The following is a 12253-nucleotide window of genomic DNA, read 5'->3' as shown; positions in this document are numbered from 1 at the left end:
GTCTCTAATTATATAAACCCAATGGAAAATGAGAACCAAATGGCAACTATTAGTCTAGACAGGAACTTAAAGCTATTTCTAGGGCTTTGGAACACTGCAAACCAAAGTGGAAGACATAAAACATGAATTGAAATCTGCCAAGAACAGCTGACCAACCAAAATTACTCCAAAGGTGCCAAACAACTCATCTAGGAGGCCACAAAGTAACCCAGAACAATTAAAGCACTTTATCTCTCTGTTTAGTTAAGGTCAGAGGGTCACATTCAACCAAATGAAACAGCCTGGGAAAGAACAGATTCATGGGAGAGTTCAAAGGTGTACCGATCAAAACCCCACGCTTAGGCCAATCTGAGATTAGCCAAAAGTAATTATAAGGTCATTATAATCGACTGAACTGATGGCAGCAGAAATTTTAAGTTATTTGTCCAGTTACATCAAAACTGGCACATCTTTTCAGAAAAGAAACAAGAACCCTACAGCCAAACTTGGGAGTAGTACTATAATAGTCAGGGTCATTGAGAAGAAAATTAATTTTGCCAGAACATTTGCCATAAAATTTCTATGAACACAGTCAGGAAATCAGTTAGTAATCTTCAGCTTTAACATTTTTGGGTTATGCAGAAGGACAATGATTAAAAAGTTTTGGAGTGGTGCAACTTAAGACCGGACTTAAACGCAATTTATATGCTGCCTAAACGGGGTAATGATTGAAAATGCTTCAATGTGGCATAACTAAAACGTTCATAGAAGAAATAAGGGTGCAAAATTCCTCCACAGTGGCATAAAAGACACTAAAAGCAAACACTTTGTCGGCAAACACTTTTTAGTTATTAGGGCAGCTGTGTTTTCACATTGGGTTTATATGGTGTTGATGAAAAGAAAAACAGAAAGTGGGAAAATATTTTTTCACAGGGTTGTATGCAGGACTTTATGAAAGCAAGTGAATGAACAGTGGCTTGTATTTTTTTTAATTACAAAGCTATAATCATACACTACATTTTAAAACAAAATGACAAAAATCATGCAGACAGCCTTAGAAATGTGCAGGCTCTTAACACCTTAACATATCTTAAAGATTTTTTATGTATGATATTTTTTTCTTTTCCAAACCCACTGGCTTTCAGCTGTGGTATCCTTCGCTATTATATGCTTTGATAACATGGTGCTTTGCTTCAATTCTGTACCTCGGTTGCTACAATGTAATTAAAGATTGGTAAAATGAAACCAGTGTTTAGAAATGGTTTATGTCTAGTCTGTTTTTTAAATGCTCCACCACGAGGGAACTTTTAGATGGGATGAGTGTACGTCAACGTCTTGTTAAACAAAATGAGAGTCCTGGCCTAGATGCTCAGGGAAAAACAACCGCCCAACAGAGCCTAAACACGAGCCAGGACAGAGGACAAATACAGCAGAAACAGCAGGAAAACATTTGCTGCTGGCTGGAATATCAAGCTCCTCACATGTGTGTGATACTCCATGATGCAGTCAGGTCAGCTGAGGAGAATGAGGGTATTGGCGGGCTCCACAAACAGGCTGGGAAAATGACACTCGGATGCAAGGCCAAGACATCAGTGTCCTCACAACTTCCTTGTAACAGTGAAGCAATGTTAGCCATGGCGCCATCAGAATGTGGGGTAAGGGGGGCTATGGTTTACACAATGGCTAACAGGATGTATGCAAGGGACCCAGCAAACTCTTAGAAAACAAACAAGATGGCTCTAAATGCTGAGCTGCTCTGAATTTCAGAATTCAGTGTTATTTTAGGAAGAACTGGATATTTTTCTTGTGTTGCTTGCATCTAACAGGCAAGAATGGGGCAGCTGTGTGACAGCTGCAGCAATTTGTATCCAGATTAGCTTAAAGATAACGATATCACTTAGGGCAAAGTTATCTGGGGTTGTAAGGAGTCTTGTAGCAAGCCCTTTTTTTTGATTAGACAATATTTGCTTTCTCTGGCTTGCAAAAGTTCTCTAAATCTTTCAAACTGTGAGGATATCTTTCATCCATAGCCATCTCTAGGTTGTTTTGTATTGCTGATAGAATAGAACCTAATCAGCTAGTATATCATTTAGAAGACACCATATTACACCGGTTCCAAAAGTTGGGGTTAGAATCAATCCATAACAGTAGGGGCATGTATTTTCTTTACAAAAAAAATCACACAAAACCACAAAAACTATAATAGTCAAGTCAATTTATGTTATAACTACTACAAGAACTTCTTAAACATTTCTTTATAAATAAATAAGCTATATATATTGTTAATGATGTTTGTGCTGTTATAGAGCCCTGTGTAATTGATTTGGTAGAAATGCTTGTACACTCAAATAATAATAGTAATAGTCAGGGATCACTGCCATAGGTTTTTGAGGGCGGGAAGGTGGAAAGTTTGGGATAGAGGTAGACTTAAAAGTACAATATGTTATGTGATTTGATCCTGGTAATTTAAAGTCATAAACAGTATGTGGGATCCCAGAAACTAATTATTTTTCAAGCTACAATTGTAGAAATTTTAATTACCGTACTTCTTTTACAATAACGTTGTTTTTTAATAGTCATAATATTAAATTTTACAAGCAAATAAGAAAAAATAGATTAATGTGTTCTGGAAAATGTAACCAGTCACAATAACATTGCTAGCTCACAAATGAATACAAATAAAAGAAAGGCCTATAAAGGGTTTGCAGAGCTGTGGTGTGAGCAAGGATCTTCATGCTGAGGCAGGTCACAATGGGATGATGTTGACCCTTTAGGTGCAAACTGTGATCCCTGTCGCCCAAGAGACGCAAAGATTGTGGTCTGAGCAAGGAAATCTTCTCTAGAGCTGGCAGCGGGCCCGATATAGCACCGAGGTGCAAGGCCAACAGCTCCCGTCCCTCAGTCACACCCTCCCTTCTCCGTGTCTTTCCCCCACAGCCTCCTGAATGCCAGTCTGCCTGGCTGGTGTGGTCCAGAAAGAACCCAGCCATTGGGGCCAATGGGGCACGGCGTCTGTGCCAGCTGGGCAAGCACTTCACGGCCGAGCACCACTCTCCAAACAAACAGTGCAATGGGCCACAAGCCACGGGCAACATGGAACCTGTCATTACCAGCAGTGCAATGCTGGTACACTCCCCAAAAGCCCAAGCCAGGCCAGCAGCTTCAGTATGGAATGCACTTGACTTTAGCTAATTTCTTAGCCGTTTTTGCCAACAAAGACACTTTGATAGAGTCAAGCTATCCACTTGCTTTGTGTCTGTTAACACCTAAAAAGTTATGCTAACTTTAATTGTCAACCATTTGGAATGAGAAAGTTACGTTTAAATTAGAGATGCTTAAACAAAGTGGAAAACCTACAAATAGAAAAATAGTTCCATTTAGGTTGGGATTACCTGTAGATTACACAATTTATAGAAAATATTCAGATATTTCCAACTTTAGAGTGGAATGGGCATATTAAGGTTTATCTCAATAAATCAAGGTAAATTCTATTGCTCATTTTTTTCCCTCAGTTTTTGAGGGTATTTTCTGAATAAAAAGGAACTAAATATAAAGTAATAGAGTAGGATTAGAATTATTAATCAAAATGATTGAAACGAGGCAAAAATGTATGAGGGGGATGACTAAAAATGCATTAACAAGATTAACAAAAAATAAATTTAAAACTAAAATTGGCTACAATGTTAAACCAATGCAGGTACTTACGTCACGTTTTGCAATTTTGTCACTACCAGAATTGGTGTAACTAGTGTCATTCTTCTCTAAGTCTGTCCTAGGACAGATGGAAGAAAAATTTATAACAAAAATGTGCCACATGATGAAGTGGCAAGGTACGTAAGCCTTTTATCAGCCTAAAACTAAGACCAAGATCAAACACAAAAGAGCTTAAGCATTTTAAAAAAAGATAGATTAGCACCAAGAAAACATGAGCACAATTTCTGCTGTTTATTTTGATATTACTCTTTACACGGTTTGGCACGGTTGATGTACCACATACAGCTGTGGTTACAAGCAATATTTTCATACTAAACCATCAATAAAATTTCCAACTTATGTTGTAAACATTTTTTAAAGAGTGTGTGTCTTTAATTGTACCCTTAATTCTACCATAACACCAACTATAAAGTCATCTTGCAAGAGTGATGAACTAATGTTTGCAAAAACATTTAACCGGAAAAGCATTCTACAAAGACAAAGTTTAGAACAACAAATTGTGTGCACCTACGTAAAACCATTTCATATAGAAAAGTGTTTATGCATGATCTAAACATCTGCTATCTAAAATAAGAATAAATGTTTAACATATATGTTTGTGAATACGTCCTATTATCAACAAGCACTGCCAAAGAGAGGGCAGAGTCCAACACTCAAAGAATGAATTTATAACAAAGACCTCAAGAATCTACATTATTATGTAGTTTCACCAATTACAGACCTAAGCCCAAATAATAGACTGAGAAAAATAATTCTTTTCTATAAACTATTTATAGAAAAGAATTCAATTATTATCGGGACAAAGTAAAGTCTGGGCAAAATGCAAAGAATAAAAATAAAAGAAGTCTTTTTAGACAAAAGTATTACTGGCCTATTATCCTTTTCACACTAACAATTGCCTTTTCAAATCCTGAAGAAACTACGTGCAAATGATAACAGTGACTGCATGAGTCTGCTGTTCCGTAATCCGAATTACTTCCTTAGTTTGTTTTAATAGCATTTAATCTTGCAACAATCACTACAAGATTAATTGATCAAAATTTTAGCATTTATTTGAAGATTAATTCACAACTGAGAAAAAGCCACAAAAAACCTGAACAAACAAGGAAGAAAACAAGCGCGCTTTAACATTTTAAAAGATTCTTTTAAAATGCCAAAACTGAATGGCATCTTTCACTTTCACAGGGTAATAAAATCTGTTGAATAAAACAACAATGATGATGTGAATCAATAACAAAAAGGCAAAAGCTCCACTCTTCGATTCGGTTATTCCTCCCTTCTGCTGTATTTTTTTTAATCGGTGACACTTCTGTCAGGAATGAATCACTCCAATTTTCATATGACAATAGAAAGAATTCAAACAAGATTGAGATTGAATTTGAAGATTGGATTTTGGCAAATAAGACATGTTGAAAGTGCTTTTCTTCAATATTTGTTAAATAAAACCTCTTGTGTTTTAGACATCATGGAATGCCTTCACAACATCACCAAACCAAACTAAGGGATGGGTGGGTCTGGCCTTTTGCCTTCCAGGCTTTGGTATTGAAGCACAGAAATACAATATAAATCCAATTTTTGTGTTTTGTATAAAAGCACTCAAGGTTAGAGGGTGTTTTGCTTGGAAGTGGGACCAATGTAATGTTTAAGTATTTTACAGGGGCTCCTGTTGTCTACAAATGTTTTTCTTTTAAACCTTTAAACTATCTTAAAGAAAAGAAAAATGTGATTGTGTTTTATTGTTTTACCCAGTTGTGACAAAGAATATCTTTCATGCCATCAACAACATTGCAACAATGTTCAGCCTTTGTTTCAATGCACCATCCTGGGGGGCAGCAAGGATGACAGACAGACATACAGAGGCACAGTAAATGATTGATGAGCTAGAAGAAAATATTAAGACAAGTAAAAATTTGAGTTTTTCTAAATATTTCAAGCATTAGAACCCTTGCAAAGAAAGATATAAGAAGAGCAACATCACTAACAGTAAAATGTAACACTGCTCATCACCAAAACAATTTAAAACCAACAATAAAATATGGTGGTGCCAGCATTATGCCCTGGGGATTTCTATCATTAGACTGAAAACTAGAACTAGACTTTTTTTAATATGAATGAAATTATGAAAAGTGCAAAATACTTGCTGATAGCCAACACCAAACTCGTTAGGAGCCTGCTAGACAGTTGAAGAGAAACAAAGATTTTATTTTTTAGCATTTTATTTTTTAGCACCCCCCACCCAAAAAAAAAAAAAAAAGAAAAAAAAGAAAATGAAGATTTGGAATAGCCCAAAAAGTTCAGAACTAGATTTGACTGAAACTTTGCACACCTAACTAAGGAGGTCTGAAAATGACAGATATCTTCAGATTTTATTAGATTTGCACAACTTTTGGAGTGCAGGGTTGAGAAATATTGCCCGGTTGTTATGACCCACTCGGATGATTAGTTTCATTGACATCTATGTTTTTGTCTTCCAGCTTCATATTAAGTACCTTTTCATTTATCTTAATTAAAATATAAATGCAATAATATTCCTGTTCTGTTGTCTGCATTTTGGTCCAGTTATAAACTCAGCAAACTTAACACCAACTTTCTATTCTCATATTTTTGTTGAATTTTTACAGGATAAACACTATTTTGCTAAAAGTATCTTCTCACAGATCCAAAACAGTTCATTCAGATGGTCCCATCATTTCCTTGGCCACAAATGTAAAACATCCAGCATCTAGGTACACACTCTGCTTTTACAAATATTTGTGAAAGAATGGCTTGTTCTCAGGGGTTCTGTGAACTCCAGTGTGTTATGGTGTTAGAATCCCACCTATGCAATGACTGCAGTAAGAAAATCTCCTCGCTACAAGATGTTCCACAGTCAGTTGGGTGATTGGGAATGACAGCAACTCTGCCACAAAGTAGGAGGCAACATAAAATCACAGAGTGATGCAGAGTGTCCAGAGGTCTCCAACTTTATACTAATCAACCAGTGCAGACTTCCAAACTTTACGTGGCCTTCAAATTCACTCAAGCATGGATAGAGTGATTCATTTAATGGTTTCCATGGTCAAGCAGTTGCATCCAAGCCTTACACCACCAAGAACATTGCCGAATGTTAGATTAGGGCTGTAAAACATGTCGCCACAGGATTCTACGGCAATAAAGACGTATTCTCTGGTCTGATGAATCATATGTCTCTGTTTGGCCACCCCATGGCTGACTCTGTGTTTACCAGTTGCCAGGAATATGGCACTTGCCTGACGGCACTGTGCTAAGTTTAGAGTTTGGTGGAGAGGAGATTACGGTGTGGAGCTGTTTTTTATGAGTTGGGTTTGGAACTCTTAACGCATCCACACAGCAAGACATTTTGGACAATTTTGAGTTCCAGTCCATCAGGAGGTGGATGAGCAGGTTTTGTGTGGAAGAACTTGACTGACCTCAGCCTCACAGAACACAGAGAATGTGAGCCAGACCTTCTCGTCCAACATCAGTGTCTGACCACACAAATGCACTTCAGAATCGGATTTACTGCCCAATACTGTGTGCACAAACAAGGAATTTGGCTTTGGTTTTCAAGTGGTCATGGTGTACAGGCAATAGAAGGAAATAACTTAAGAACAAAGGAACAATATGTAAATTTTTCTGGATTTATTAAAATTTTCCATAAACTCCCTCCTCAACTTTAGAAAACACCTTCCCAGAAGAGTCGCAGCAGTTAAAGCTGCAAACATTGTGGGTTAATGGCAGTTAAGATCTGAGTGGATTGATTGCGCATTTATTTTTAAATCACAACCACCTGACATTTTAACTGGGGTGTGTATGTAGACTTTATACATGTGGTTTAAATATATTAACATAGGTACAACAACAAAAGGAACATACATCATCACAGCACAATGTCCGAGTGACACTATTGCAAAACTATGCACCACATGACAGCTGCCTTTTTTTCCTCTTTATTCAAAACAAGCTTTTATTGATGAAGCGGCATTCCACAAAATTCCTGGAAGCTGTGGCAAAAGCCTGCCCAGAAGTATCTATGATGGCATGCTGGGAGGAAAAAGGAGTCAAAGAACAGACAATGTGATAGGTTCTAATTGCTTCAAAATGTCCTGGAGAAGGCCCCCTATTACCTATTTAAATCAGCTGATAATGGGAGGCTAGAAGGAGGAGACGGAGGGGAGTGAGGGGAGGGTATGCAGAGGGTGAAAGCTATCCTCTGCGCTGCTGTCGCCTCATTATTTTCTGTCTTGACGGACGCCTGCGCTCAACCCCTGGATGAATGGTCCTGTGCTGAATAAGTTATCGCCAGACAGACAAAGGAAAGGGTGCGCTCAACAAACAACACAGCACTACTGCAAAAGCACAAATCTCTTCTTCCTTTCCTTCTCAGCCCCTCCACTCCCAACCCCACTCATACCCACTATCTTTTCCCCTCTAGACGAAAGGCTGGGCCTGCCACAGACTGAGAGCTCACCTGTAATTTCTACAGAAGCTCACAGTAGGAGGGGATAACATAAGGGATATAATAAAACAAAAGGCAGGAAGGAAACCAGCATCTATGTTCGCTGAGAAGATATACACTTCCATTCCTCCATTTTGTTTTATCTTTCCCTCTTTGTTTGTGCAGCACCTCAGTAATAACAGGGACCTCCTTTGGACAGCATCTGAAGATGTCTGAGAGGATGCTTTTTGTTCTCAAGACAAGGCCCACAGCATGATCATTGAGGATGTTTTGGTTTCATCTGATGTTTATTTTGCTTTCTTCTGTTCTGCGAACTGTCAGGGCTGGGGATATCAAATCAGGATCATTCCTATACAATGCTCCCATGGGTGGTGGAGGTGTCAAGAGGATTCCCTATAGCTGCTAAACTCGAACTAGGCAATATCTACAACTGGAAAGAAGCCCAGCTCCACAAATGATTATGGGGACGATGTGCTCCACATCTGCCAATTCCTCACCCTTCCCATCACTCAAAAGTAAGAGGTGGAACTTTTGGACAGGAAAACCTCTTTCCCTTCTGACGGGGAAATCAGAGGGTGCCGTGGCCCGACAGGCGCTTGACGGCAGATCAAAAAGGGCGGGTACCCTTGGAGTGACACCTGGAGCCACTTCAAGGGATGAGAGCGCCACTGATCTCCAGTCATCTCGTCAGAACGACAGTCTGTCAGGGTTAAAGGAGTGTGGGGGGAAAAATATAGGAACTCCATTGGTTTGGATGGCGTTAGTGAGGTCCAACGAAGCATCACCTCTATGTCGGGACGAGATGACCCCTGAGCAATTGGAGAAGTGATGGCACAAAGTTGTTGTTTTTTTTTTGTTGTTGAAATGCTGAGATTCAGCTTTGAAGACGAGTTCCTGGACAAGCTGAGAGATACTTGTACCAATAAAGGAGTCTGACTCAAGATATGCCCAAAGTTTCTGCTTGCTTTGCTTTAACTTGAAATGCCAATTGCTGTAGAAGGGGTAAAGCAAATATTTTGTACTGTATTTAGTTTGCTGTCCATATTAAATCCTGGGCTTTTTTGCAAAGATGAATTTTGAAGCAATATTTCATTGCACCCACTTGGAACTAACCTTGGAAAAAAAGGATGCCCACTATAAATGCAGGGAAAAGGGGGGCTTTGCTAGTCAGTGAAGCAATTCAAGCCTCAACAGACTAATGCATGCCTTATATAAAACAACAACACGTCTTTGCCCTTGTCAACAACCCCTTACTCTACAGCTCAGGCTTGTGTGCATCTTTTTCTTCCTGCAAAAAACGTCCCATCAGCACTCTCTAATGGGCGAGGTGTAGAAAGAGAGAAAAAGACAGCGATGGAGCGGGAAGGAGAGTGAGAAAGAGAAACAGTAAGCAGCAGTGCTTGTTTGACTCTGGAGCAGTGAGTAATGAGGCTGAGGCGCACCCTGTCATTGTCCCAGCAGCAGCCTGTGGCCACAGACACAGAGGAATAATAAAAAAGTATCATCTATCTGCAGACTGCATACTTATCTGACATTAAAAACCTAAACAGGTATTTCAAAGTAAATAAAATTTATTGATTTGTTTTTGTTTTTATTTGATGCATTTAGGAAGACACAGTTTATATTTGCATTCAGCCACATTCCTTTGAGAAATTTTTGAAAATTAAGTTAGGCCCATCAATAAAGAATATTTTAATATGAAGGATATTTAAAAAGTTGAAAAATGTGTCTGTAAATCCTTTTACATGAATTAAGCTGTGAGCTTAATTCATGTGTAAATGTGAGCAGCATCTCGAACATTTATCAGTTTAAACACATAATGTTACTTCAACAAAAACAAATGTGATTTCAAAGGCCAGGTCTTACAATATAGGGGTAAAAACTATGTTTGAATTACTTTTGGTACACATTCTTCTCAAGGCTGTGGTTATCCCTGCTGCTTGTTCACCTTTTTTCCCCTACACTTTTCCTTCCACTAATTTTTCCATTGATACAACACTTGGATACATCATCCGGTTGAGAAGTATCCAGCTGTAGGCCCCACTGCCGGCTCTTTTGGAGTTCAAAAATACTTTACTTTCATGCTCCAATATGTAAACTAAACCTAAACCTAACATTTGCTCTGCTCTTGACCCAAACTTTTATGACTAATTACATCAATAAGTTGTCAAATTATTTATTTAAACATGAAGGATTATCAGCCTGTACACAGTTTAGAAGTGTGCATAGATTACTGGTATTTACAAACCAGAATGGGTTTCAGACTGTGGAGCCCTAGGGTAATTTTGAGTCTTACAGTGGTGTTAACAGTCTGCAGTTAAATACTATTGCTCTGAATAGTCAGTTGCTGGTGGCTCAGCCGCATGGAAACTACTTGACAACTGTCATGTCAGCAGTTTTCTGCATGATTATGTAGACTATAGCTTGGATTAAAAATCCCTTTTTTTAAACTGGTCATATGAAATATAATTTTCTGAGAAGCTGAATTTCAAGTTTTCATTGACTCTAAGCTATTTTAATAAAAATGAACAGAAAGATGCTTAATATACATCATTCTGTGACTAACGAGTCTACAAACAAATCACAGTTTGTTAATTACATTGCTGCAAAAATTCACTTCTCAATCGTATTGGATATACAGCACTGCACCTGTTCTCCATTACAATCAAACACTATAACTCTCTTTTACTATACCAGAAAAAATACAACAAGGTACTAGAAAACACAAACAGCTACGCAAAAATAATGATCAAACCCTTAAAAATTTCAGTCATCAGATCACCAAAAAACAACAAAATCACCTCTAACAGCTAAAATATCATGCTATCCTTGTTTCTCTGAGCATATCAGACAACAGCTGTGCTCACCTTGATATGTACTATAAAGTTAACCTAGGCAGTGCCAAGGGAGTACACATGCTTCAAACTTTGATACTGTGCTTCTTTGCCAAAATAAAAGCGGACTGGACATTAAAAACCCAAACACGAATAGGATGTCTCCTGAGATGGGAACAGGGGAAAGGGCAGAGGTGGGACTAACCCAAAGGAATAAACCAAAAGTGAGGAGGAGCAGGAAAAGGTGTGTGCGTGCGATGGGAAAGGATGCCAGGATGAACAAATTGCAAAGCAAAGCGAACATGTTCACATTTAGTTTGTGGAATTATTGTGGCAGCCACACAGACAGCAGATCAGAGAGAAGATCCACTAGGAATGATCTACTACACTTGGGACAAAAAAAAAAATGGCTGCCATGATGTGTTCAGGTGTAATGCACAAATAAAATGCAAAATAGGCCAAACAAACCTTACATAAAAGACGCTGAATATTTTAGTACTTCAACACAGTATGTGAATATTTAGCTGCGGAATTTTATTTGAGTAACATTGACGGATTATTTTAAATGGTTGTAATCAATCTTATTGCTATAAACAAGAGATTTAAAAAGCTATCTTAGGGGTGACTGTGGTGGGTAGACTGAAAGAATATTGTGGTAAGATGACTTCCACTAAATCATATTAAGGCATATTTGGTGTTTGAACAATTAAGCTTTTATGTCCTAAATTTAAAATCTCCGGCTGGATACTTTTGCTTATTTTAATTGTACACAGTTCTTTAAATGTTCTGTGAGTAAATATATTTCCCCATTCATCCATAACAATTGGATTTTGGCTGGATCGCCGACGCTCCATTTAGGATTTAAAGGTTTAAATTGGGCAACTATAAGCAAGTGTATCTCAAGTATTTGTAGATTTTTGCTATTTGTGGGAATACTTCACCCCTTACTATCAAAAGTAGAGTTCATAAAAGCTTGTTTACTTGATTAATGTGCTTGAATAAATAACTGTATGTGTTAAATTATGATAAAACAATATCTTATTTGATAAAAGAAATTCAGTCTTATAGGCAGCTAGATTGTGGGTAGTTAATGAGAGACTATTAATTTGAGCCATTAGAGATTTGAAACTTTATTTGACTTGGGGCAAAACACTTGGGATTTTACTGGATTTGGAAAAATGACTTGTGAAAATCCTAGCTGATAAAGGTTTTTTTTTTTAATATATATATTTATATATAAAATCTGTGATACATGGTACATGCTAATTTG

The 12253-nt window shown here is 37.8% G+C and overlaps 1 protein-coding gene across 6 annotated transcripts in view; it reads right to left on the bottom strand.

The window, feature by feature from the left end:
• vti1a (vesicle transport through interaction with t-SNAREs 1A) overlaps positions 1-12253 on the bottom strand; it is a 132112-nt gene that overhangs the window by 27300 nt on the left and 92559 nt on the right. The window lies entirely within an intron of this gene.

This window comes from Gambusia affinis, linkage group LG20, assembly GCF_019740435.1.
Source record: "Gambusia affinis linkage group LG20, SWU_Gaff_1.0, whole genome shotgun sequence".
Lineage (NCBI taxonomy): Eukaryota > Metazoa > Chordata > Actinopteri > Cyprinodontiformes > Poeciliidae > Gambusia > Gambusia affinis.
The sequence above is the reverse complement of the archived record's forward strand: the minus strand, read 5'-3'. Positions and strand labels throughout refer to the sequence as shown.